At 37.2% G+C, this 25948-nt stretch overlaps 1 protein-coding gene across 6 annotated transcripts in view; it reads right to left on the bottom strand.

Moving 5' to 3' along the window:
- The window catches only part of CDH18 (cadherin 18), a 1203920-nt gene that overhangs the window by 155191 nt on the left and 1022781 nt on the right, over window positions 1-25948 (bottom strand). The window contains exon 1 of one of the 6 annotated variants that reach the window (XM_043887498.1): window positions 20287-20508. The exons of the other annotated variants lie outside the window; for them this stretch is intronic. The gene's annotated coding sequence lies outside the window, so the exon portion shown is untranslated. Of the gene's footprint in view, window positions 1-20286; window positions 20509-25948 lie in introns of those variants that run through there. 6 annotated transcript variants of the gene reach the window in all.

Genomic DNA, 25948 nt, shown 5'->3' with positions numbered 1-25948 from the left:
TCATTGTAATGTGTTCAGCATAAAGATAATATTGAAAGCCATTAAGACTGATGATGAACATTGCCACATGCCAGTGAGTTTAGGAGAAAAGGTAGAAGCAACACAAAAGCAGTGATCATTGTGAAAGGGAGAAAACCAAGAGGGTGTGGCATCCTGGAAAAAGTATTTGAAGGAAGAGAAAGGGATCCAGTGTGGCCAATGCTGTGGCTAAGTCGAGTACAATGTCAGGTACATCATAATGTGAAATGTGACAGCGAGATCTAAACTCAACAGTAGATACGAAATGAAGAAAAGGATATGTGAGGCATTTTGGAGTACATTTGTAAGGACCAGATGATTGATGGAAAGTAGGGTGGGAGGGAAAGGAAATGATTCACATCGTGCTCAGGCTTTTAGCTTAAAAACTTGGCCAGCGGGGGGAAGCCCTTTACAAGATGAGGAGTGTAAGACAAAGATCAGTGAAGAGAGTTAATTCACGGTTATTTTGACTTTTATGTGCTTGAGAGCTATCTGTGTGAAAAAGACTAGTTGAACACATGGTGTTTGTAGAAAGGTCTGGGTTGGTGAGTCAAGATAATAATGATACTTATAAAGAGATGGATGGATATAAACTCACTCTTGCCCAACATAATGAAGAGAGTGCCACTTATAATTAATGGCCTAAATTGCTCTCTACTGAATCTTTATTCCTTGTATCCTGTATTAATCTTAAAAATTATCAGTCATGACAGAAAGTTTACTTAAAAGGCAAGTGAGATAAAATCAATGTATCTAACCCTTAGTGAATATAAAACAATAAATAACTATTTTGACTGAAAATGTCATGACTTTTTTCCATCTGTAAAATGACTACTGGATGGTCATAATTACCTGAATTACTCCTTTATGTTAGCAGGTTATAATCAGAGAGGACTATAACAACTTGACTACACTGAATTTTCCTCAGGAAAATTTGAAGGATTTTTCTTACACAATATAAAGATTATTTTAAGACACTTAGAAAAGTAGGCTACATGCCCCAAAATGGGAAGAAAAAGGATTTACAGAAAACAATAATATAAGAAAGGGGAAGTAGATTTAATATTTTTTTTAGTCACTAAATTAAACTGTCTATCCATATCCTTCTTCAGTCATTATTAATTAGCTGTCAATGTGGTCCTTCGTTTGTCAAGCTATATCCCACAAGATATCTGGCAACTAGAACTAATAAAAAATATTTGAAAATCTGCCCCATTGAAGCTTTATATTCTTAATGTCATTTCTACATTCCCTAAAGTAGCATACAGGTTTAATTAGAATCACTGTTTTGGGTTTTGTGCATATCTATGTGTTCTGTTGTTGTTTTGAAGTTACAAATGCTTGTGTTCTGTGAGGTGGACCAGGTTCTTATAGCTTGGGAGTGGCTACTTTCTAATTTTCCTAGTAAGGTCTTTTTTATTTTTTTCACTGAAGCACTTGCCATCCAACACGTTCTCATTTCGTTTCTTGGTGGGACAACTGGGCAGAAAGAGAACCTAAGGCAGCCTATGACGTAAGTAGAACAAATACTGCGTTAATTAATGTAATATATTGGAAGATTGAATGTGACAGTCTGGTTTGCTGGAAATATTTGAGACTACTTCACATAGCTATTTCGAATTTGAAGAATGAGTTATGTTAGAGAAGAAGAAAATAATCAGACAGGATTATGGTACAAGGATTGAACTAGGAAAAACATTAACATGGCAAATAATGGTGAGGAAGGAAGGCTAAATGAGGCATTGATTTAGCTATTTACAGACTTTTTTTCTGTTAAAATAAACCCAGAAATCATATCGCTTTTGTTGATTTAGCACTTTTCACTGCTTATTTTAATGCTGTTCACTCTTACAGTTCCAGAGAACCTATAAATGTCTCCCTAGTACCTCAAGTGCCATTTATCAAAGTTACTGCCTGAACTCACCAAGCAAGGGTTTATACATCTTGATTTGCAGTATTTCCCTTTCAAAAGTAATTCTGAAAGAAATTAACTAAGCAGTACCAAATGTGAGTAGAGGTGAGCCAAAAGCCTGAGATATTTCATGCATATGGACAATTGAGAAGGTTATTAGGGGAGTTCTGACATATTTTGACATCAATTCAGAAGTAGCATAATATATATATGTGACTCTTTTCAATTTTATTCCATTTAGTCATTTGAGATGCAAACATCCTCAATTTGTCCATTTTTGCATTGCTTTGTAACAGAAATTTGTTTACAGGAGCCTTTAATTTATAAAACATACATTTTTACTTCTTAATCTCTCCTTTGTGGAACCTTTGGCAAGGTCATTGAATCAGCCATTTCTCAAACTCTGAGGCTATTTTAAAGCAGGCTGGGTCAAGAGATTTTACTACATACCACATAAGTATTCAGAGCTTTTTTGAAGGGCTTATGAACTGTCTTAAGAAACCTACTCACATTTTATTCACAAAAACTGAAGATAATATTGTCTCTTTGAAACACTGAAGAAATATAGCTAACTATCATCCAATACTACATTTAAAAATCATTAAGAGGTAATAGGTAGCACACACTATTACCATCATTAAAATGTATATTTGGAATGGACCGTTTTAAAAATATCTCTTATTCAGCCATAAGAAAATAATAAAACCTTATGATTTGTGATAACATAGATGGATACCGAGAATGTTTTGCTGAGATAAGTTAGACAGAGAAAGGCAAATACTGTATGATCTCATATATATGTATGTGGAACATAAACAAATATCCCTGCCCCCAAAGAAAATCCTCAGATACAGAGAATAAGATGCAGAGTGTTGAGGGCTAGGTGGTGGGCAAAATGGGTGAAGGGAATCAAAAGGTACAAACCTCTAGTTATAAAATAAATAAGTCATGGGGATATAAGGTACAACATGGTAATTATAGTTAATAATCTTACTTTGCCAACAAAGGTATGTCTAGTTAAGGCTATGGTTTTTCCAGTAGTCATGTATGGATGTGAGATTTGGACTGAAAAGAAAGCTGAGCACCGAAGAATTGATGCTTTTGAACTGTGGTGTTGGAGAAGACTCTTGAGAGTCCCTTGGACTGCAAGGAGATACAACCAGTCCACCCTAAAGGAGATCAGTCCTGGGTGTTCATTGGAAGAACTGATGTTGAAGCTGAAACTCCAATACTTTGGCCACCTGATGTGAAGAGCTGACTCATTTAAGAAGACCCTGATGCTGGGAAAGATTGAGGGTGGGAGGAGAGGGGACAACAGAGGATGAGATGGTGGATGGCATCACTGACTCAATGGACATGAGTTTGAGTGGACTTTGGGAGTTGGTGATGGACAGGGAGGCCTGGCATGCTGTGGTTCATGGGGTCACAAAGAGTCAGACACGCCTGTGTGACTGAACTGAACTGAACTGAATCCTGTATGGCATATTGAAAGTTGCTAACAGAGTAGAGAGAGTTCTCATCACAAGAAAAAAAAAATTGAAACTATGTACAGTGTTAGACTTATTGAGATGATCATTTTGTAATACATACAAATATTGAATCATCTTGTACACCTGAAACTAATATGTCAATTATATTTCAATACAAGTAAAAATATCTCTTATCCTACATTAATATTTTGAAGGATTTACTGTATCTTTTTTCTCTTTTAAACTCAATTTTTTCATCATTAATTGTATGCTTGAACCACTGAGATTTTCCATTAGCTACATTTGCAGACTATTTGCAAAAGTGGCACATTATGGCAATATATGGTTTAAGGCCTAGGGATCTAGAGCCTGTTGCCTAAATCTTGGTTACACCATTTTTTTTTTTTTTTTGGTCTATTTCCTCAGCTGCACATGGAAACACTAATACTACATATTTTACTTGATTAATGTGAAATTACATTAGTTAATTCATGAAAACATTTATAAAAGTACATATCACATAGAGATGCTAAATAAAGGTATCATCTGCTTTGATGGCATTTTTGTTTTTCCATTTTATTCAAAATGGCTTTATATTTTTTCAAGCCAAATATGCAAGTCAGAAGCTTTAAAAAACTGAATTGTTCTCTAATTTTTTTCCCTAGTGAATTTAGAATGGTGAGCTATTTGTTTTGTTTGCATAGGTATCACCAACAGCTCAATCTGTAATTGCAGAATTTTGCATTTTTTTGTTTGTAATTTCAATTAGAAATGCATTTTATAACCATATTTTCTACAGGTTGACTGCTCCAAATTTTTCTCTTCCAAATATACAATTTGCTGTTGTTCAGTCATCCAGTCATGTCCAACTCTGCGGCCCATGGACTGCAGCACTCCAGGCTTGCCTATTCTCCACTATCTCCTGGAGCTTGCTCAAACTCATGCCCATAGAGTCAGTGATGCTATCCACCCATCTCATCCTCTGTTGTCCCCTTTTCTTCTTGCCTTCAATCTTTCCCAGCATCAGGGTCTTTCCCAGTGAGTTGACTCTACACGTCAGGTGGTCAAATTATTGGAACTTCAGAATCAGTCCTTCCAGTGAATATTCAGGGTTGATTCCCTTTAGGATTGAGTGGTTTGATCTTTTTCCAATCCAAGCGACTCTCAATAGTCTTCTTCAACACCACAGTTAGAAAACATCAATTCTTCAGTGCTCAGCCTTCTTTATGGTTCAACTCTCACATCCATACATGACTACTGGAAAAACCATAGCTTGAACTATACGGATTTTTGTAGGTATAGTAATGTCTCTGCTTTTTAACATACTATCTAGGTTAGTAATAACTTTTCTTCCAAGTAGTAAAGCTTCCTTTAATTTAATGACTGCAGTCACCATTCGTGGTGATTTTGGAGCCCAAGAAAATAAAGTCTGTCACTGTTTCCATTTTTTCCCAATCTATTTACCATGAAGTGAGTGACTGGATGCCATGATCTTAATTTTTTGAGTGTTGAGTTTTAAGCCAGCTTTTTCACTCTCTTCTTTCACCTCCATCAAGAGGCTCTTTAGTTCCTCTTTACATACTGACATGTGGTGTCATCTGAATATCTGAGATTATTGATACTTCTCCCAGCAATCTTAATTCTGGCTTGTGCTTCATCTCGCCCAGGATTCTGCATGATGATGTACTCTGCTTAGAAGTTAAATAAGCAGGGGGATAATATACAGCCTTGACATACTCCTTTCCCAATTTGGAACCAGTCCATTGTTACATGTCTGGTTATAACTTGCATCTTGACCTGTATACAGATTTTGCAAGAGGCAAGTAAGGTGGTCTGGTATTCCCATCTGGTTAAGAATTCTCCACAGTTTGTTGTGATTCACACAGTCAATGAAGTAGAAGTAGATGTTTTTCTGGAATTCTCTTACTTTTTCTATGATCTAATGGATGTTGGCAACTTGATCTCTGGTTTCTCTGCCTTTTCTAAATTCAACTTGAACATATGGAAGTTATCTGTTCGTGTACTTGAAGCCTTTCTTGGAAGATTTTGAGAATTACCTTGCTAGCGTGTGATATGAATGCAACTGTGCAGTAGTTTGAGCATTCCTTGGCGTTGCCCTTCTTTAGAATTGGAATGAAAAGTGACCTTTCTAGATCCTGTAGCCACTGCTGAGTTTCCCATATTTGCTGGCATATTGAGTGCAGCACTTTCACAGGATCATATTTTAGGATGAAATAGCTCAACTAGAATACCAACACCACCACTAGCTTTGTTCATAGTTATGCTTCCTAAGGCCCACTTGACTTCACATTCCAGCATGTCTGGCTGTAGGTGAGTCATCACACCACTGTGGTTTTCTGAGTCATTAAGATCTTTTTTGCATAGTTCTTCTGTGTATTTGTGCTACCTCTTCTTAAATATCTTCTGCTTCTGTTGGGTCCATATCATTTTTCTCCTTTACTGTGCCCATCTTTGCATGAACTATTCCTTAAATATACAATTACTTTCCCTTCACTCTTTCTAATTTTCTTCCTGCTGATTCTAAAGCATCTGTGCTACTCCCAAAGCCAAGATTGTCTCTTTAAAAAAAAAAAAATTTCCTGAAATCCTGGTTATATTAGCGAGCTTTTACTATATGCTATTATGATGGTCATTATCTTTCAGTATATGCATGTGGGTGTCTTCGGTGCTCGCTCATGGCTGCCTCTTTTTGACCCCATGGACTCTAGCCCACGGTGCTCCTCTGTTCATGGGATTTCCCAGACAAGAATGCTGAAGTGGGTTGCCATTTCCTTCTCCAGGGGACCTTCCTGACTCAGGGATTGATCCCACATCTCCTGCACTGCAGGCTTATTCCCACCATCTGAGCCACCAGAGAAGCACCTCACTATGTGTATATATAAATAATTATGAAATCTTTACATGTGCTATGAATATGATAAATGTAACCTTGCAGTTACTTCACATAATAATCCTTGTGATCCCAGTTCCTACTTATCAAGGCTTAAATTTATAAAAATTGCTTTCCATCTTTTCTCTTTACCTGGGCACCATCATTTAGGTGAAGAGGATGAACTTTACTGCTGGTATGCCTCCAGCCCTATGTTCTGTAGGTGCATGTCTTCCACTAAAACATCACACTCATGTTTTTGCATGCATTCTCCAAATTCCTGCTGTCTCTCTCTGCTTCACTGCAGGTTGCAAAGGTTGCTTTGACTGCTAGAGACCTCTAAGTAGAGAAGATAGTGTGATGTTGTAAGTAGTGGCCCATACAGTGTATTCATTTACATTGCATTATTACTTAACTAGCTCCTTACTGTAAATGAAGACAATCACAAAATTTCTGTATATCTGGGTCCCTGTAATGTCTCTCTTCTCTACAGTAGATTTATTATAAACTGTCTTCAGATTTTACTTTGCAGGCCTATCATTAAATGGAATTAATAAGGAAGCAAAGACATCAGCCTAATTTCCATATGTCAACAGATATTAAACACAGTCCATTTCCTTCAATTGCATTTTACATGTTAAAAGAACCAAATTCTGACAAATTGGAAATCACCGAAATAATTCAGTTACTTTGTATAATGAAGTAATTAATTCTGTGAGGGTTGACTGCGTTATCACATATTAAGTGTTCAGAATACAAAGGGGTACAGCAAACAGTCCCAAAAAGCATGTGCTTACAGATTAAAGAGAATGACCTTTTTATTAATGTTATATAACCAAGTTAGTTTAGCCTGGATTATATCAAATATTTTTTAAAATTTATTTAGAGAATGAGGCAGTGAGGGATGGGACTATCTGCTAACTAATATTTAAATTATTTACCAGCTAATAGATAGGCTGTGGTGAGAAATGAGTGAGCTCTTAGATGGAATTATGCTGCTCCAGTAACTTCTCACTTGTCTTTTGGAAACATTAGTCAAATTCAAGACAAATTCCTTTTCCCTGAAGTATACTTGTAATGTCATACGGGAATTTACGTTAAACTTCCTATTCTTCTCTTGTCTAACATTATATCAGGCTATTTCTGCAGAACTTTTTTTTTTAATGTGTGAATGAAAAAGCTGAAATAACTATATTTTGATATACAACAATTTTGTTGTTATTGCTTAGTCGCTTAAGTTGTGTGACTCTTTGAAACCCCATGGACTGTAGCCAGGCAGGCTACAGTCCATGGGATTTTTCCAAGCAAGAATACTAGAGTGGATTGACATTTCTTTCTCCAGGGGATCTTCCCAACCCAGGGATCTAACCCAAGTCTCCTGCATTAACAGGTGGGTTATTTACCACTGAGACACCTGGAAAACCCTAATACTGTTACTTAAGAGAACAAACTGATGATTCTTTCCATTCCCACCCTAGAAATAGAGACAGAACTAAAAATACTGTATAGATTAAGAACATAGGCTCTGCAGATGGGCCAATGGAATTCAATTCCTATTTTCACTAATGAACACTGTGCCTTTACAAAAATCCCTTCTTTATCACTCAGTTTCCTCCTTTGGAACATATGGGTCATGAGTTCACATCTTGTCATGAGACTATTATAATGATTAAATAAAATAGAATGTGCACAGCATGCAAAACTGTGCAGAAAAGCACCAGCAAAATCACAGGGAAAAATTAACATTGTTATCGTTTTTATGTAGTACCATGTGTCAGGAAAACCAGATAATATAGTCAGTTTGGTGGGAAATACTCTCTCAAAGAATATGCTAGATGAACACTGTTCTCACAATTCTTATAGCATTTCAAAATCATGTAACTTAGTCTAATTTTCTACTCCATATAGTCCTATGAGGTGGCCGGACACAATATTTATACATTACTCTTAATTTATTGAGGAGGAGAAAAGCACAAAATGCCAAATAACTCATCCAGATTAGCTGATAAATGTTTAGCTATGTTTTACTGATCACTGATGCCAGATTTGCTTTCCCAGAGCAATGAATGCAGTATTCTCCTTACATAGAACTGGAGTTGCCTGTGGGAGTTCTTTATATTTTACTGTAGGCAGCTTTTTTGACATAAGTATTTACCTGATAACTTTATTGATACTTGATCATTATGTGATTTTGATCATTATGTAATCCTTAAATTACATGAAATAAAAATTTACATATATACATATGGAAAATCCACAAATTGTCTTTTTGTGGTTTAATTTTAAAGTCAAAGGTGTTGCTATTGAGAATTATTTTGGAACCATGGCCCTGACTGGAAATAATCTGCCTGCAATGTGGTTGATATAGGTTTCATCCCTGGGATGGGAAGAGCCCCTGGAGAAGGGAATGGCTATCCACTCTAGTATTCTTGCCTGGAGAATTCCACGGGCAGAAGAGTCTGGGGGCCTACAGTCCATGGGGTCACAAAGTTGGACTCAACTGAGAGACTAACACTTTCAATTTCTTGGAAGACCAGAAGAAATATGAAATGATTGCTTTGGAAACCCTTAATGAAAAATCCTTCATCTTCTTAAACTGCATTTGATGGTTAGAAATATAAGTAGCAACTTAATGCTAAATCTAATTAATAAGTGGTTAAATTAAATGAATATGATATGTTTGGGCCAAAAAAATAAAAAGAAGGTATAAATCCTGAGAAAGCAGACTGTATGTAGGCATCTATCTGTCTGTCTGTCTTCTGTTTTACTTTTCTGTTTTCCATTCCAAACTGTCTTTGAATATGGTTTTGCAAAGGTATGTTTAACAAGCTTGACATGATTGTACAGAATATAATTCTCCAAAGTGGTTGCCTTCAAGAGATACAATCATTTTTATGTGCTTTGGCAGAGGAAAAAATAGACATTCCCATTAATTTTCAGTCAAAATGTATATTTATTATAGGTGATGGCAGCAAGAGAATGTTTCCTAAAAGTAAATTGGGATTTTTCTCTTAGTAAAGTGCCAATGAATTGTGAAATATTACCCATAAAACCACTATTTGCTGAAATAGGCTTGGTTCAATCGATGATTTTCAATTACTAAGTTAAAAAGCCCTCCCTTGATTTTTGTATAGTCTGATTCACTTAGGGCAATAAATACCACAGAAAAGGATTATAAGCTGTTGATTTACAAATATACCTGGTTTTGAAGCTTAATTAATAAATATTATTCAACTTTTTAATAGTTCAACTGCCATAAACAAACATATTTCCAATTAAAGATGTGTGATATTTTTAATTCAAATGATTTTGTAATGAAAATATTTTAATTTATCTCTGTGTTCATAACTGTTTTGTTTACTTGATGTATTTTGAGGGCATGAAGAAATTTATTTATGATTTAAGTTTTAATTATTTTACTTTTAAAACATTTGACTAGTAACCTTCACCTACACTGTTACTTCTAAAATCTAAGATGTTATCAATATAAATTAAATTCAAACTAATATTTTCATTAATATTGTTAATAATACAAACCCTGTATATAAAATTGTGGAATCAGCATAGTCATTATTTTTAAAAATCCACTACTCTGTATTCTATGCACTCCTTTATTTTTTGTCTGTATTTTTTCATACTATGTTCTAGTTATTCACATATTAGTATATTATTCAGATAGTAAAAACAAGGGAAAAAAAAACTGAAATCATGACAATGTTCATTTTTAGCCAAATCTCTGTTCCTATTGACATTTTATAAGCATGTATTTTCTTTTGTATCTTATTTCCCTAACTATGAATTTACCTTTTCTAAGCAATATGACTCAGCCAGAAATGACAGAATAAATGCCATTGCCTCTCAAGCAAAACTGAGAGAAAAGACTGAATCAAAACCATCTGTGCCTCTTTCCTTAATGGAGTTTTGCTCCTCTGAGGAAAACTAAGGTAGAGGCTTTGGGAATCTACAAATTGCAGGTAGATTTTTATCCTCTTCAGATTGGACATACTAATATACAAGCTGACACCCAGACCCCTTATTTAATACCAAACCTTGTTTTGTTCTAGTCTGCACACTTCTAACCCCTTTGTTCTGATTGCTCTTCTTATTCTATAGCAGTTACCAGCTTCTAACATTCTACCTAATTTTATTTTTATTACATTTTTATTGTTCATTGTCTGTTCTCTCTTCACAACCCTCAGCAACTAGAATGGAAGCCCCGTGGTCATGGATTGGAAAACCAAATGATAGGAAAATTCTTAGGGATGAAGTGTATATTTTCTTTCCTAATACTGTGGCATGTGTCACAGGAAACACAAAAACACCATCTATGCTTTCCTTCACCCACATACGCAAATGAGTAAGGGCTATAAGAGATGAAAGCAATATGTTCAAAACCTGTTTCTTGTGCTGTGTATCTAAGTCATTCTGAGTCACTTATGTCTGGAAGCCCAGGGCTAGCAAAGCCACAATAAACAGAAAGCAGATGACTCATTAGAGACTGCTCTTCCTTTTTCCATGCAGTGGAGTTCAAGGTTCTCTGACACTGGATCACAGCTAAGAAGTTATTCATGATCTAATTATTATTAGACCCTTATTGTTATATATGACCTAATTATTCCATGGAAGTTGTAATAAGCTAGATACTGAAATGCTTATTTTCTTTATGTGGATCCTCCAAAGAATTATAAAAAATTTTAAAAATAGAAAAAAACTAATATGTGAAAATAGGAACACAGTGGACAGAATGCCTGTTTCCTTTGTTAGGGTTTGGTAAGGCCCAAATAGCATCTTGGCTTTTCTAAGTCTGCTGAACCTCTGAAATAATAATGCCAGGTTACATCACACCAGCTTTCAACTTCTGATCTTGGCAAGGAATCGCAATAGCTTCTAGATGAATAGTGTGTAGCCCCAAGGAGAAGTCATCCACACACTTGAGACAACTGCAGGCTGGCTTAGCATACTGGCTAAGAGCCTGTTCTCTAAAATGAGAATGCACAGGTTTGTCACAGGCTTTTTCACTTAATTCTTTATGACTGTGGACAAATTACTTAACCTCTCTGTCCTTCAGTTTCCTAGTCTGTAAAATAAGATAATAGCAGTACCTTTTTCATAATACTACTGAGAGGACGAGATGAGATGAGACACAGAAAAGACTTAGCACAGTGCTTCCATGTGGTAACTACTCAGTAAATGTTATCCATTGTTAGGGTTGTTTTTAAAGATGCAAGCAATCGGTTTGTGAAGACAAATAATGCAGGGTATGAAACACGAAGTCACTCACTGTGAATAATTTACTGAGTGGTTAGAAAAGGCCCTTATGAAAGGTGAGAGCTAAATTGAGGGAGGGAATGACTCACCCATTTTGTTTTTTAAAGCTTTTCAGGCAGAACTGAAAGTAAATGCACACCATGCAAAGTGAGAGGGAGCTGGAGGAGTCCAGAACAAAGTGTACAAAGTGTGGCTGGATCAGAGTTCATAAAGGAATCAGAGCAGAGAGGAAGAGACGGTTAAATCACAGAAGGCCCTACAGGCCCTCAAAAGGGTATGGTCTTCCATTTTGCAGGAAGCACTGGACGGTTTTGGTAGGGAAGGTAGAGGACTCTCCCTGGATAGGCTGAGCTGTGACATCAACTTCAAGGATTTATTTCTTGTTCACATTCCACGGCCATGGATATAGGTCAGCTATGACTTTCCTCTGTGTCCTTCCATTCCGGTACCATGCTGAACAACCATGCCCCAAGGCAGGCAGGAAGAGCAAGAAAGATGGATTTACTTCTGCTGAGAACTGGCCCAGATCACTGCATTGACATCAAATTACTCCCCAAGTCACTATGACGTCAGGATGTGTACTCTTTCTCCTAAGAATCCCAATGAACAGGTATAGAGAATACATACCCAAGAAAAAGGAAGAATCAGGTGATTGTAAAGAGTACTATTTTTTAAGTTAGCATGATTGAGTGAGTTTTAAAAGGACATTTCAGTGGTTGTTTGGTGGAGAATGCATTATATGGGAACAAGAAAAGAATTGGGAGATGAGTGTGAAAGAGCAAAAGTTGCTCACTTGTGTCCAACTCTTTGTGGCCCCATGGATTGTAGCCCAACAGGCTCCTCTGTTCATGGAATTCTCCAGGCAAGAATACTGGAGTGGGTGTCCATTAGATCAGATGATATTGAGGTTTTATATACAAAATGATAATGCCTCTTTCTAAGATACAAGAAATAAAGGAGAAATGAAGTGATTGAATTGAGGATATAAATTGAAAGTAGAGTTGATGGCATTTGCTGATGGATGGGCTATAAGGTGTGGGAGAAAGGAAAAACTCAGGATGACTTTCTGCTTTGCTGTTGTTTGCTGTGAACAACCAGAAGAATGAATTTGTCATTTACTGAGACGGAGAAGCTGAAATATAAATTAAAATGTGGCCTATATGAGAAAAAATACATTAAAAAAACCACAAAATTTATTCCTGAATTTAAATTAAAAATTTAGTAGCAATAAAATACAGCATCAGCACTGAAAAATTTAAATCAAACAAATGATGTAGAAAGCATCTTGAAACTTTCTCACAGAGAAGAGCAAAAAAAGGAGAGAATAAGAGAAAAGCCAACTTAGGGGATAGATTCCAGCATGGAATAAATGGCAACAAAGTCATTAAAATGATAAAATATAACACATGCAATGATCAAAGATAGAACAGAGGGTGGGGTCAAAAAGACAGATGAGGGTAAGGTCAGGGAGTAAAGTTTCTGACTGAAAGATAACAAGTTTTCAGATCGAACATACTCATTGTTAAGAGTGAGAATTATAATAAAAGAGAGTAGCATTGAACAGCACTGATGCAAGGATTTTTTTTTTTTTCAATTTCAAGGTTAATTGCAGATTTGGGCATATTTACACCCCAACGCCCAAGAAAAGAAGTGTGGTCTCACAAGATAAAGTTAGAGGAGTTACGGTTTTCACTGACATTCCTAACTGAAGGGCAAGAAATGCATAATTTTGAATCCCTCAGGCAATTAGAGATTGATGCAATTTAAGAAAGGCTTTTGTAGTGAGTCCCAGAGGCCAGCCCCGAGCAGGCAGAAACAATTTAGAAGCAGCAATCTCCTCTCTGCAGCAATACTTACACAGGGAACAGTTTCAAGAAATTGGACGGCCAGTGTGCCTGAAGGCCTCGGCCAGCTCACCCAAGCCCCGGATGGGCCATTGAGCACTTCATCTGCTACTGCATCCCCTTCTGTTAGCTTTGCATTGATGGTGACATGCCATCAGGAAACTAGAGGGTTCAGCCATCATTTTTGAAAACCCTAAGTTCACTAATAAGCATAAGTAAGAAAATCAGTAAAGTATTCTTAGTTAGGTTTAGCTGTGGATTCCTATGGTTTAGGTGTTCATTTATAATTGAGAATATCTGAAACTCCAAATATTCAAAAACAGAGCTATGCAGGCAGGAAAAAAAATGATATGATATGCTTTAAAGATACTTGAGAATAGAACTCTCAAGCTATCCACTGGCATAAAGTCTTGATTACAAGAACCAGATCTAAACAGATCTCAGCTTGTACACGTGCATGTCTTATACGTTCAATGTCAATAAAATGGGAAGCAATTCTGGAATGTCTCATAAGTAGCTAAATATTACTCATACATTTCCAATTTTATTTTGCTACTTATTTTCAGAATCAACTTTTGAACCAAATTCCAGTCTCTGCCTTATTAAGTCTTCCTCTTTTGTCTTTCATCCATTAGCTATTCAACTGGTGCTCACATCATTTTACCCTTGAAATCTCTCTCTTTGATGATGAATTATTTTATAATCAGATGTTGATTTCTCCCAATAATTCTAATGATGAATTAAAGAAAGAAAAAGCTTAGTTTTGAATTTACATAGCACTTTTAGTTTATGACTCCAAATCTTCTCTTATTCCTCACAATAAATAAAATTTTGTACATGGAGGGATATTTTTCAATTTAAATTAGAATATATATATGTATATTTATTTATATATAGTGAAAAGTTTTGCCTTATATATTATTAATGTGTTAGCATATTTTGCTTACTGTTACAGAAAGGATAATTTTATGGCAGAAGCTAAATAAAGAATTCATTATGAATTACTACTTACCTCTACCTTGGGATACCTCCTTAATCTACACATTTGTTTAAGAGTTTTCCATTAAGGCAGGAAGAAACAGTACATGGAATGGAAATCTATAAACCACTTGTTCTGACCCACACATTAAAAAATCCACATAATAAATCCTAATACTGAATCAGCTTCTTAGAAATCTATGAGGATCCATATAGAAAAACCCTTGCTTAGCAATAGGTTTGTAATTGTAAAACAACCAAGTTTTCCAACTAAGATTCAGTCAAAATTAACACTAACTGATATATATGAAGCCCTCTTTTATTTTATCCCTATATTATATACTTCCTAAGCCAATGTGGGAAGAATGAATAAATGAAGGAAATATTTTCCAGATAATATTACAGGAATAAAGTTGCCAAAACATATCTCTGGATTTTTTTGAAAAAAGTATTTCAATAGAATTGCTTGTCAAAGGCACTTTTTTTCATAGCTAGTTGTAAATCTAAAAATATACTTAAAATATTGAGACATAAAGACCTGGCCCTCAGCATCAGCGTCATAAACATTCAGAGGTCAGCCACAGCCCATCAGAAGCAGCAACAGAAGAATTTAAGTTCTATCAAAAAATGTGTTAAAGGAAAAAAGAAATCTTTTACCAGAGAGAGGGTTTGATCTAAAAGACTCCAAAATGAGGATTCATTGTGAGTCTCATCAAAACAATAAGACAGAACTCTCTCCCACCTCCCTACTCTGCTAAATACACTTAGGAAGCAAGCTAACAGCATCGACTTGCATTTCTGTTTTTATTTAAAGTGATACATATCTACAGTTAGCAGATGTAATAAAAAAAAGAATTATGGGTCATCAGGATTATTTTGTGAAAACTAAAAGTCAACTGAAAGAACTTCAGAATCAGGAATAGGGTTAGCACTCCATCTTGCTCTTTTATTACCTCTGTGAATTTACCTAATCTCTCAAAACAGCAGTTCTCTCATATAAGAATGGAAAAAATAAGAATAAGCTACAGTTTTTTGAAGTTTAATTAACTTATATGATGTTCTCTGTAGAGTTATAAAACTTACCTGGGATTAAGTAAGCCCTTAATAAGTAGTAACTACCAATGCTATTCATATTACTGCTAACATTTTATACACATTTTGTGCTGAGTTACTTCAGTTGTGTCCATCTCTGTGTGACCTTACGGACTGCAGCCCGCCAGGCTCCTCTGTCCATGGGATTCTCCAGGCAAGAATACTGAAGTGGGTTGCCATGCCCTCCTCCAGGGGATTTTCCCTAACCCAGGGATTGAACCTGCATCTCTTATGTCTCCTGCATCAGCAGGTAGGTTTTTTTACCACCAGTGCCACAAGGGAAGCCCCATAATAAAAGATATCGACCTTTTATTTGGTATGATATACCATTAATTCTATTATTTACATTTCATTTCACATGTAACATTTTTATTACCTTCACATGTTAGCAGAAGATAATCATTAGTATATGATTTTCTTATTTTTTCTTTTCTATTATAATTTATTACAAGATATTGAGTGTAGTTCCCTGTACATGCATGCCTGCTCAGTCATGTCCAACTCTTTGCAACCCCATAGAGTGTAGTCTGCCAGGCTGCTCTGTTTATGGTATTCTCCAGGCAAGAATCCGGGAGTGGGTTGTCATTTCCTACTCCAACAGTTCCCAATTTATCCCTCCCCGACATATATCTTATTCTTACAGGGCAAAACTCAAAAAAATAAATAAATAATGTCATTTTTTTTCTAAATTAGTCTACAAAGTTGATGTAATTGTATTTGATTAAAATATCAACAGAAATTTGTTTTTTATAACCCAATAAGCTGATCTTAAAGCTGAAGTAAAGCAAGTAGATGGAAATAGCCAGGAAAGTTCTAAAAAGTATAGAAGATCAAATGTGAGGTGTAGACTAGTCTTGTCAGTATTTATAAGCTATAGTAAGCAGAGAAATTCACTAAGAGAGCAGGGCTTTCTGTAGAAGTCATTTTGCTGGCAATTTTTATGTTATTAGCAGTATCTATTTAATTTACTACTTCCTCAGGACAGACCTCCAGTATCCTTGTCTGCAAAATTCCATGGGCAGAGGAGCCTGATGGGCCACCATCCATGGGGTTTCAGAGCGGGGCACAACAGAGCATGCATGCATGGCAGATCTAGTGCAATGACAGAAATTTGTGGGTCACATAGCAGGATAGAGAGATTTAGCTCAGAGAGATAGCTGGAAAAAAAAAAAAAAAATAGAAAGTGCCTTTAAGGAAATCACTAGCTAGAATTGCCTCTGAGACTAATTTTTATGGCAAAGAAGATGTTAGTCAGGCTTAAAAACTGGTGGAAGGAGTCAGGCAGTGATACCGACATTTAATAAAGAGATATGGAGACATCACATTTTTGAGGAAATACTGGAGCAAAGGGAGTTTATGCAGTGATGATAAACATGACCCTTGAAAGGCAAAATAAGAGATCACAAAAGGATCTGATGTGTGTTATAAAAAAAAAAAAGACAAAGAAAAGAACAGCTTTGATTCTGAAGATGTTGGGGGAGCTGAGATATATGAAGCAAAAACTGAGATGACTGGATTCTAATTTTTTTTAATATTAGTACCAGGCTGGAGAAAGTGTTGCATATAGGCTGATAATTCTGAGACTGCATGTGGCAAAACCATTCAGAACAACAATGATGGCATAATGATATATGCGCTAAGGGAGTATTGGGGTGGCAGAGAAGGGACACATTATATACATATATTATTAAGGTAGAAAATAAATGTTTTCTTTATGCTGTGTTCAGCTGCTATCATGTTGGACTCTGCGACCCCATGGATTGTAGCCCACCAGGCTCCTCTGTCCATGGGGATTCCCCAGGCAAGAATGTCCTCCTCCAGAGGATTGTCCCAATATAGGGAACAAACCCAGGTCTCCTGCATTGCAGGCAGATTGTTTACCATCTGAACCACCAAAGTTTTCTTTAAGTTTAGATGAAAGGATGTATATCTTTACAAGGGGCGTTACTAGATATGGAAATGGTTTCATACCTTTGAACACTGGCGTTTTGATTGAACCTGATTTGGCTTGCAATGAGAAACCAACCTATTTTTATCCCCACCTTTACATCTGCTTTGTGGTCTAATCCTTCTTTTAATGCTCCAGGATAAAACTGTAGACAAGCCCTCAAGCTTTTCAGGCACTCCATTTAACATACAATATAAATAGTTCCTTGCTTCTGCATAAACATTCCAGACAGGATATTCATTATATAACAACAATCTAATTCAGACCATAAGACCCAAAACATGGATCTGCTCAAGCCCTGCCAGCCTCTGGTGGGAGAGGACCTAGTTGCTTCCTTCTTTAGGTATCTTTTTTGAACTACTCCCTACTTAGCTGCAATTTTTTTTAATGTTTTTAAAAATTGCTATTGGAGTATAGTTACTTTAAAATGCTATGTTAGTTTCTGCTGTATAGCAAAATGAATTAGCTGTAATATACATATTTCCTCTCCTTTTTGGATTTCCTTCCCATTTAGGTCACTATAGAGCAAAAACAACACCCGTTGTGGATGTGACTGGTGATGAAAGTAAAGTCCAATGCTGTAAACAGCAATATTGCATAGGAACCTGGAATGTTAGGTCCAGGAATCGAGGCAAATTGGAAGTGGTCAAACAGGAGATGGCAAGAGTGAACGTCGACACTTTAGGAATCAGTGAACTAAAATGGACTGGAATGGGTGAATTTAACTCAGATGACCATTATATCTACTACTGTGGCCAAGAATTCCTTAAAAGAAATGGAGTAGCCATCATAGTCAACAAAAGAGTCTGAAATGTAGTACTTGGATGCAATCTCAAAATTGACAGAATGATCTCTGTTCCTTTCCAAGGCAAATCATTCAATATAACAGTAATCCAAATCTATGCTCCGACCAGTAATGCTGAAAAAGCTGAAGTTGAATGGTTCTATGAAGACCTACAAGACTTTTCAGAACTAACACCCAAAAATGATGTCCTTTTCATTATATGGGACTGGAATGCAAAAGTAGGAAGCCAAGAGACACCTGGAGTAACAGGCAAATTTGTCCTTGGAGAACAAAACAAAGTAGGGTAAAGGCTGACAGAGTTTTGCCAAGAAAATGCACAGGTCATAGCAAACACCCTCTTCCAACAACACAAGAGAAAACTCCACAAGGACATCATCAGATGGTGAATACTGACATCAGATTGAATATATTTTGCAGCCACAGATGGAGAAGCTCTATACAATCAGCAAAAACAAGATCAGGAGCTGACTGTGGCTCAGATCATGAACTCCTTATTGTCAAATTCAGACTTAAATTGAAGAAAGCAGGGAAAAACCAATAGATCACTCAGTTATGACCTAAATCAGATCTCTTACAATTATACAGTGGCAGTGACAAATAGATTCAAGGAATTAGATCTGATAGACAGAGTGCCTGAGGATCTATGGACTGAGGTTCATGACATTGTATCGGAGGCAGTGATCAAGACCATTCCCAAGAAAAAGAAAGGCAAAAAGACAAAATGGTTGTCTGAGGAGGCCTTACAAATAGTTGAGAAAAGAAGAGAAGCTAAAGGCAAAGGAGAAGAGGAAAGATATACCCATTTGAATGCAGAGTTCCAAAAAACAGCAAGGAGAGATAAGAAAGCCTTCGTCAGTGATCAAAAAGAAATAGAGGAAAACAATAGACTGGGAAAGACTAGAGATCTCTTCAAGAAAATTAGAAATACCAAGGGACTATTTGATGCAAAGATGAGTACAATAAAGGATAGAAATGGTTTGGACCTAACAGAAGAACATATTAAGACGAAGTGGCAATAATACATAGAACTATACAGAAAAGATCTTCAAGACGCAAATAATCATGATGGTATGATCACTCACCTAGAGCCAGACATCCTGGAATGCAAATTCAAGTGGCCTTAGGAAACATCACTGTGAACAAAGCTAGTGGAGGTAATCAAATCCAGCTGAGCTATTTCAAATCCTAAAAGACAATGCTGTGAAAGTGCTGCACTCAATATACCAGCAAATTTGGAAAAGTCTGCAGTGGCCACAGGACTGGAAAAGGTCAGCTTTCATTCCAATCCCAAAGAAAGGCAATGCCAAAGAATGTTCAAACTACCGCACAATTGCACTCATCTCACATGCTAGCAAAGTAATGCTCAAAATTCTCCAAGCCAGGTTTCAACAGTACGTGAACCATGAACTTCCAGATGTTCAAGCTGGATTTAGAAAAGGCAGAGGAACCAGAGATCAAATTTCTAACTTCCGTTGGATCATGAAAAAAGCAAGAGAGTTCCAGAAAAGCATCAACTTCTCCTTTATTGACTACTCTAAAGCCTTTGACTGTGTGGATCACAACAAACTGTGGAAAACTCTTCAAGAGATGGGAACACCAGACTACCTGATCTGCCTCCTGAGAAATCTGTATGCAGGTCAAAAAGCAACAATTAGAACTGGACATGGAACAACAGACTGGTTCCAAATCGGGAAAGGAGGACGTCAAGGCTGCATATTGTGACTCTGCTTATTTAACTTATATGCAGAGTACATCATGTGAAATTCCAGGCTGGATGAAACACAAGCTGGAGTGAAAATCACCAGGAGAAACATCAATAACATCAGATATGCAGATGACACCATCCTTATGGCAGAAAGCAAAGAAGAACTAAGGAGCATCTTGATGAAAGTGAAAGAGGAGAGTGAAAAAGTTGGCTCTCTGTGGGGCACATCCATCTTGCTAGAAGTATAGACTTGGCTTTCTCTCTCTGCCGCCTTAGCTATATTTTTGTAGCCTCTCCTGCTGGCCCCTGCGGTCCTCAAGTCCCAGTGAACACATGGCACACACTTGCTGTGCTTACCTTCAAACCTCCTTGACTTGGCTTAAGATGAAGATAAGAATTCCATGTCTTTGCCCAAGAAGGGGCTGGCAGAAGTGGTTGATGGGCAGGATGCTTCAAATTTTCTATGAAGTTCCTGTCTGCCACATTTTTGACCATTACCTCTCTTAGCGGAGGCAGGTGCTTGACTGTTTAATGTTCCCCAAAGGACACTTGAGTCATTCCTTTGGGAATTAATGATAGACATCTCCTACTTCTCCTCAGAGGGAGATGAAATGGCCCTATTGTTTTTCTTCCTCAGCCTTTCTTAGAGTCCTCAGCGGAATTGTTAAAATAATAGGAGAGGCTAACTTGCAATCTGTTACACAGGCCTTTAAAAATAGAACGTGTGTATTTTAATCTTGGTTTTGATTCACATGAGGGTTTTTTTGGAGATGGTGGAGGCATATGTGAGAGGAGGAAAAGAAGTTACCAAACATTTCTAATGTTCTGGGGCTTTTGATCTTGCGCAGCTTAAAAAAACTCCCCCTTACATCCTATGTATTTGAAAATACTTTATAATATTTAAGTTACATGTGCACATATGAAATTAATCACAGGCATATCTCATCCTCGTGTGCTTTGATTTCTTGGGCTCCTTAGATATAAAGGCTTGTGGCAATCCTGAGTAGAGCAAGTCGATGGATGTCATTTTGCCAAAAGAGTCTGCTCTCTTCATGTCCCTGTGTCACATGTGGTAATTCACACACCATTTAAAACTTTTTATTATTATTATACTTGCTATGCTGCTCTGTGATCTTCAATTTTACCACTATGACTCACTGAGGGGCTTTCCTGTTAGCTCAGTGGAAAAGAATCTGGCTGTAATTCTGGAAATGCTGGTTTGATCTCTGAGCCAGGAACATCCTCTGGAGAAGGAATTGGCAACCTACTCCAATATTCTTGCTTGGAGAATTCCATGGACAGAGGAGACTGGAAGGCTACAGTCCATGGGGTCACAAAGAGTTGGACGTGACTTAGCAACTAAACAATATGACTCACTGAAGGCTTGGAAGATGATTAGCATTTTTAGCACTTAAAAAGTATTTTTAAATTAAAGTGAAAGTGAAGTCACTCCATCGTGTCTGACTCTTTGAGACCCTGTGGACTGTAGCCTACCACTCTCCTCAGTCCATGGGATTTTCCAAGCAAGAGTACTGGGGTGGTTGCCATTTCCTTCTCCAGGGGATCTTCCTGACCCAGGGATTGAACCCAGGTCTCCCACATTGTAGGCAGTTGCTTTACCTTCTGAGCCACTGGGGGAGTCCCTTATTTTAAATTAAGGTTTAAACATTTTTTAGACATGATGCTATTTCACACTTGTTGTTGTTCAGTCACTAAGTTGTGTCCAGCTCTTTGCGACCCCATGGACTGAAGCACATCAGGCCTCCTTCTCTTTCACCGTCTCTCAGAGTTTGCTCAAATTCACGTCCCTTGAGTCGAGGATGCCATCCAACCATCTGGGCCTCTGTCGCTACCTACTGCTTCTGCCCTCAATCCTTCCCAGCATCAGGGTCTTTTTAAACTACAATACACTGTAAATATGATTTCTATGTATACTGTAGTTTATTGTGGTATTTGTTTTATTGTTGTTGTCTGAAACTGAACCCTCAATATCTCTGATGTATGCCTGTACATGTATATGTGCATACATGTCAATATACATGCATGTGTATATATGTTTCAATGTAAAATATACAAAAACATGTGTGTGTGTGTGCATGCTCAGAGTCTCTTTAGTTGGGTCAAACTCTTTGCGAACCTATGGACTGAAGCCCACCAGGCTCCTCTGTTCATGGGATTTTCCAGGCAAGAATACTGGAATGAGTTACTATTTCTCCTCCAGGGAATCTTTCTGATCCAGGGATCAAACCCATATCTCTTGCATCTCCTGCACTGAAGGCGGATTCTTTACCGCTGAGCCACTGGGGAGGCCCATACAAAACATATGCTTTTGTACGCCTTATGTATCATATACCTCACACATTCTCTGTGAACTTACACCTCACAAATATTCTGTGAAGGTCGCAAGCTGTATATTAGTTACTCAAGAAGAATTCCCTGCAGTCTTCCAAAGCCAGCCTCTGTATTTGATAACTATATGCATTTTTATATTATAAATGCTAAAGTTGATGCATAAGGTAATATATATATTTCTAAATAAGAGAGTGTCTCTAAATTGTCTTTTTCTTAAACTGAGTTTTAATTAAGGTTTTTGGAGTACATTACTTTATCTTTTAATGTATTTGCTAATGTTTAAATCTTGCTATATTTAAGTATATTAATATATAACATATTTAATTAATATTAAACATATTTAATCTTATTATATTTAAGTCAACATTTCCTTTCTTATATACTTAATCAAGTAACTCTCTGTAAAGCATCTATATGTGAGCAATGGCAGTTGGAGATATCATATTAATTAAGTACCACAATAGATATTTCCTTTCAGACTATCCTCCCACTTATTTGATATGAACCTTTTAAACTGCAGGAAAAAGTGACAAACCCCAGAGCTCTGTTATGTGATTGAGAGAATCAGTTATCCCAGTGTCACTGGAAGCAAAATCAATTCATGTGTTCTGTCATCCTTAGAAAGTACTCTCTAACATGCTGTCAGCAATAAATTTTACAGGATTTCCCCAAAGTCAATTGCTCCTTCTATTTGGGATTACGATGAAAGCAAATTGATTCTTCCCATACATAGAAGAAGCACAAGACAAGACATACTTTTAGTCTACTGACTTATTTATTTATTTATTTTTACTGACAGATTTCTCCTGGCTCACTAATGTAAGGTCCTTAGTAATTGAAATTCTGACTGTGAAATATATTCAGGCATAACCAACAGGAATGCAATTTCCCTTAAAGCTATCTTCATGCAAGTAGGCAGGAAATTTATTTTTGAGTAACTTATCTCTGAGTATGTTAAAAAAAAAAAAAAGGCAACTCTAACATTTTAACTGCAATTAATGCCAGGATATCATATTTAATTTTAATTTACTATATCTCCCATAATCTAGTGATGATCACATTTTTATTTTTCTTTGATTGAATAACAGCATTTTAAACCTTTTAATAAACTTTTTAATTAACATATTTTTAAATAGACAAGGTATGTTAAAATCAAGCTAAAACCACTTTTAAACAAAACTACAGGTGGATCATGCTGCCATTTGAACAAGTTCTATTGAGGCTGACTATAAGGAAAGTGTGGAGGCATACATTTTCTCCCTCCTTTGGGACAGTATAGATATATAGCTGAAATTAAGAGAATTATTTCAAGTCGATTAGAATTTGCTGAAAATACATAATGACTCAGTGCTAAAGAATCCACCTGCCAATGCAGGACAAACAGGTTCAATTCCTGAGTCAGGAAGATCCCCTGGAACGATCTTTCCTTTCTGGAGAAGGAAATGGCAACCCACTCCAGTATTCTCGCCTGGGAAATTTCATGGAGAGGGAGCCTGGCAGGCGCACTTCATGGTGTCACAAAAAAGTTGACATGACTTAGCAATTAAACAACAACCACAAAGATATATAAATGTGTAAACTGCCAGGCTGGAATGACTAAATGTTAACAAGGAAGAAAAAGAACAAGCAATCAAACAAAAACAGAATCTGATGAAATATTAATTTCTGTTGACAAATATTCACATGCCAGCTGACCACTTTTGATATTTGTACAGAAAATAACAAATGGAATTAATTTCTATACATATTAGGGGGTCCCCAGTGCTAGGTCAGGTTCCAAGCAGAACACCAGTATCTCAACTAAAGATGCTGGAGTGACATCAGCAAGACTAAGACATCATCATAGACAGCATCCATCCTCAACAACAAAGATTTGGCATCCATCCTCAGACAAAAATGCCTTAGTGGGAGCTATGGAGTCCACATCATGTGCCAAAGGATCTGGGAGGAATCTCACCTACCTATGCATGGCGGAATAGGCACACAGACCTCAGTCACAACTGTGGGTCGGGTCCTACAGTTGCAGTGAATTGGCTCCAGCCCCTGTCAGCACCTGTCTTGGGAGGCCCTGGGAGAAGGTCTTATACAATCACCCATGGCTGAGAGTCTAAATCAAGGTTTCCAGCAAAGAAGTTCTAGTACATCACTGGGATAAAAACACCTGGGACTGAATACATTGAAGGGGGTAAAAGGGGCTGTTTGACTTTACCTGGGTCATTCCCTTCCCTGAGGTGGCCCAACTGACTTCCAAGTGAGACCTTTTCAAGACATGAGTTATCCTTGGGGGGAAGTGAGAGCAGGTGGGTAAATGCCTGGTTGTCCCATCTGTGCATGACTTAGCAAAAGAAGCCCAAGTATCTCTCGCCCCTCCTGGAGCACTGAGAAGTGAGCTTTATGAATGGGGGCCCTGGAAAAGGCCTGGAAAGCAGCAAGGAGGACCATCAAAGAGCATTCAAGGGACATGGATCCCACCAATGGTATCACAGCCTCCATCAAGAGGCAGTCCATGAGCCTCTGAGGATGCCCCGCCTCCTGGTTCCCTCACAGGGCTCGCAGGCACTCCCAGCATGATACACCACTCACCCCTCTACTCACCCCATCCTGTGGCTGGCTCTCTGTGCACACGCATAAAACTGTCCTTTGGCAAATGGCTGTTGACCACTTGCAGAAAGTCAGCCTGACTATGTGGCCCAGGAAGAGATCACAGAGCTTAACTTTAGGGCACTCTGGAGAAAGCAAAGAGAGGCTGTCAGCGCTTGCCCTTAAGTGTTGCATGATTAAGGGAAGACATACAAATCTAAGAATGTTGCCACAAGAGGGAGCAAGAAATTGTGAAGCAGACATATCCACAGAAAGTCTGTAAAAGCCTCAGCATCCCTATCAGGGCTGGTAGAGGATATTTCTCTCCCAAAATCAGTCCTTAAAGACCAGAAAGTATTAGTTCCTCAGTTGTGTCCAACTCTTTGGGACCCCATGGACTGTAGCCTGCCAAGCTCCTCTGTTCATAGAATTCTCCGGGCAAGAAGACTAGAGTGGGTTGCATTTCCTTTTTTCAGGGAGTCTTCCTGACACAGGGATTGAACCTGGGTCTCCTGCATTGCAGGTGGAGTCTTTACCATCTGAGCCACCATGAAAGTCCTTAAAGATTGGGGGAGGTAGTTATTACTGCATATGCGAAGACCACATCTCAAGACTTCAAGAAATCGAAAAAATCAAGGAACCTTGGCTCCACTAATGGATCACAATTATTGTCCCTAAATACATCAACATAGAATTAAAAATAGCTATTCTAAAGAATTAAAAACAGCTAGAAGAAAATACAGGAAGATAGTTTATTGAAATTAGGAATATAATATCTGAATAAAATGAGAAGTTTAACAAAGAGGTTTCATAAGAAATGAAATTCTGGAGCTAAAAATGAATAGATTAAATGAAAAATGAAATAGAGAAAAATCAACAACAGAAGAGATCAATAGGAATTTTAAAAATCTGTGAATTAGAGGACAAGAACTTTGAAATTGTCCAGTAAGAGGAGAACAAAAGAAAAAGAATGGACAAGTGGAAGTGGAAGTGATGTACTGAATAACCTCAAAAAGAAACAACCATCAAAGTATTGGAGACTTAAAAGGAGACAAGAAGAAGAAGGGGGAGGAAAACTTTTTAAATA

Source organism: Cervus elaphus, chromosome 25 (genome assembly GCF_910594005.1).
Source record: "Cervus elaphus chromosome 25, mCerEla1.1, whole genome shotgun sequence".
Lineage (NCBI taxonomy): Eukaryota > Metazoa > Chordata > Mammalia > Artiodactyla > Cervidae > Cervus > Cervus elaphus.
This window is presented reverse-complemented; position numbering and strand designations above follow the sequence as displayed.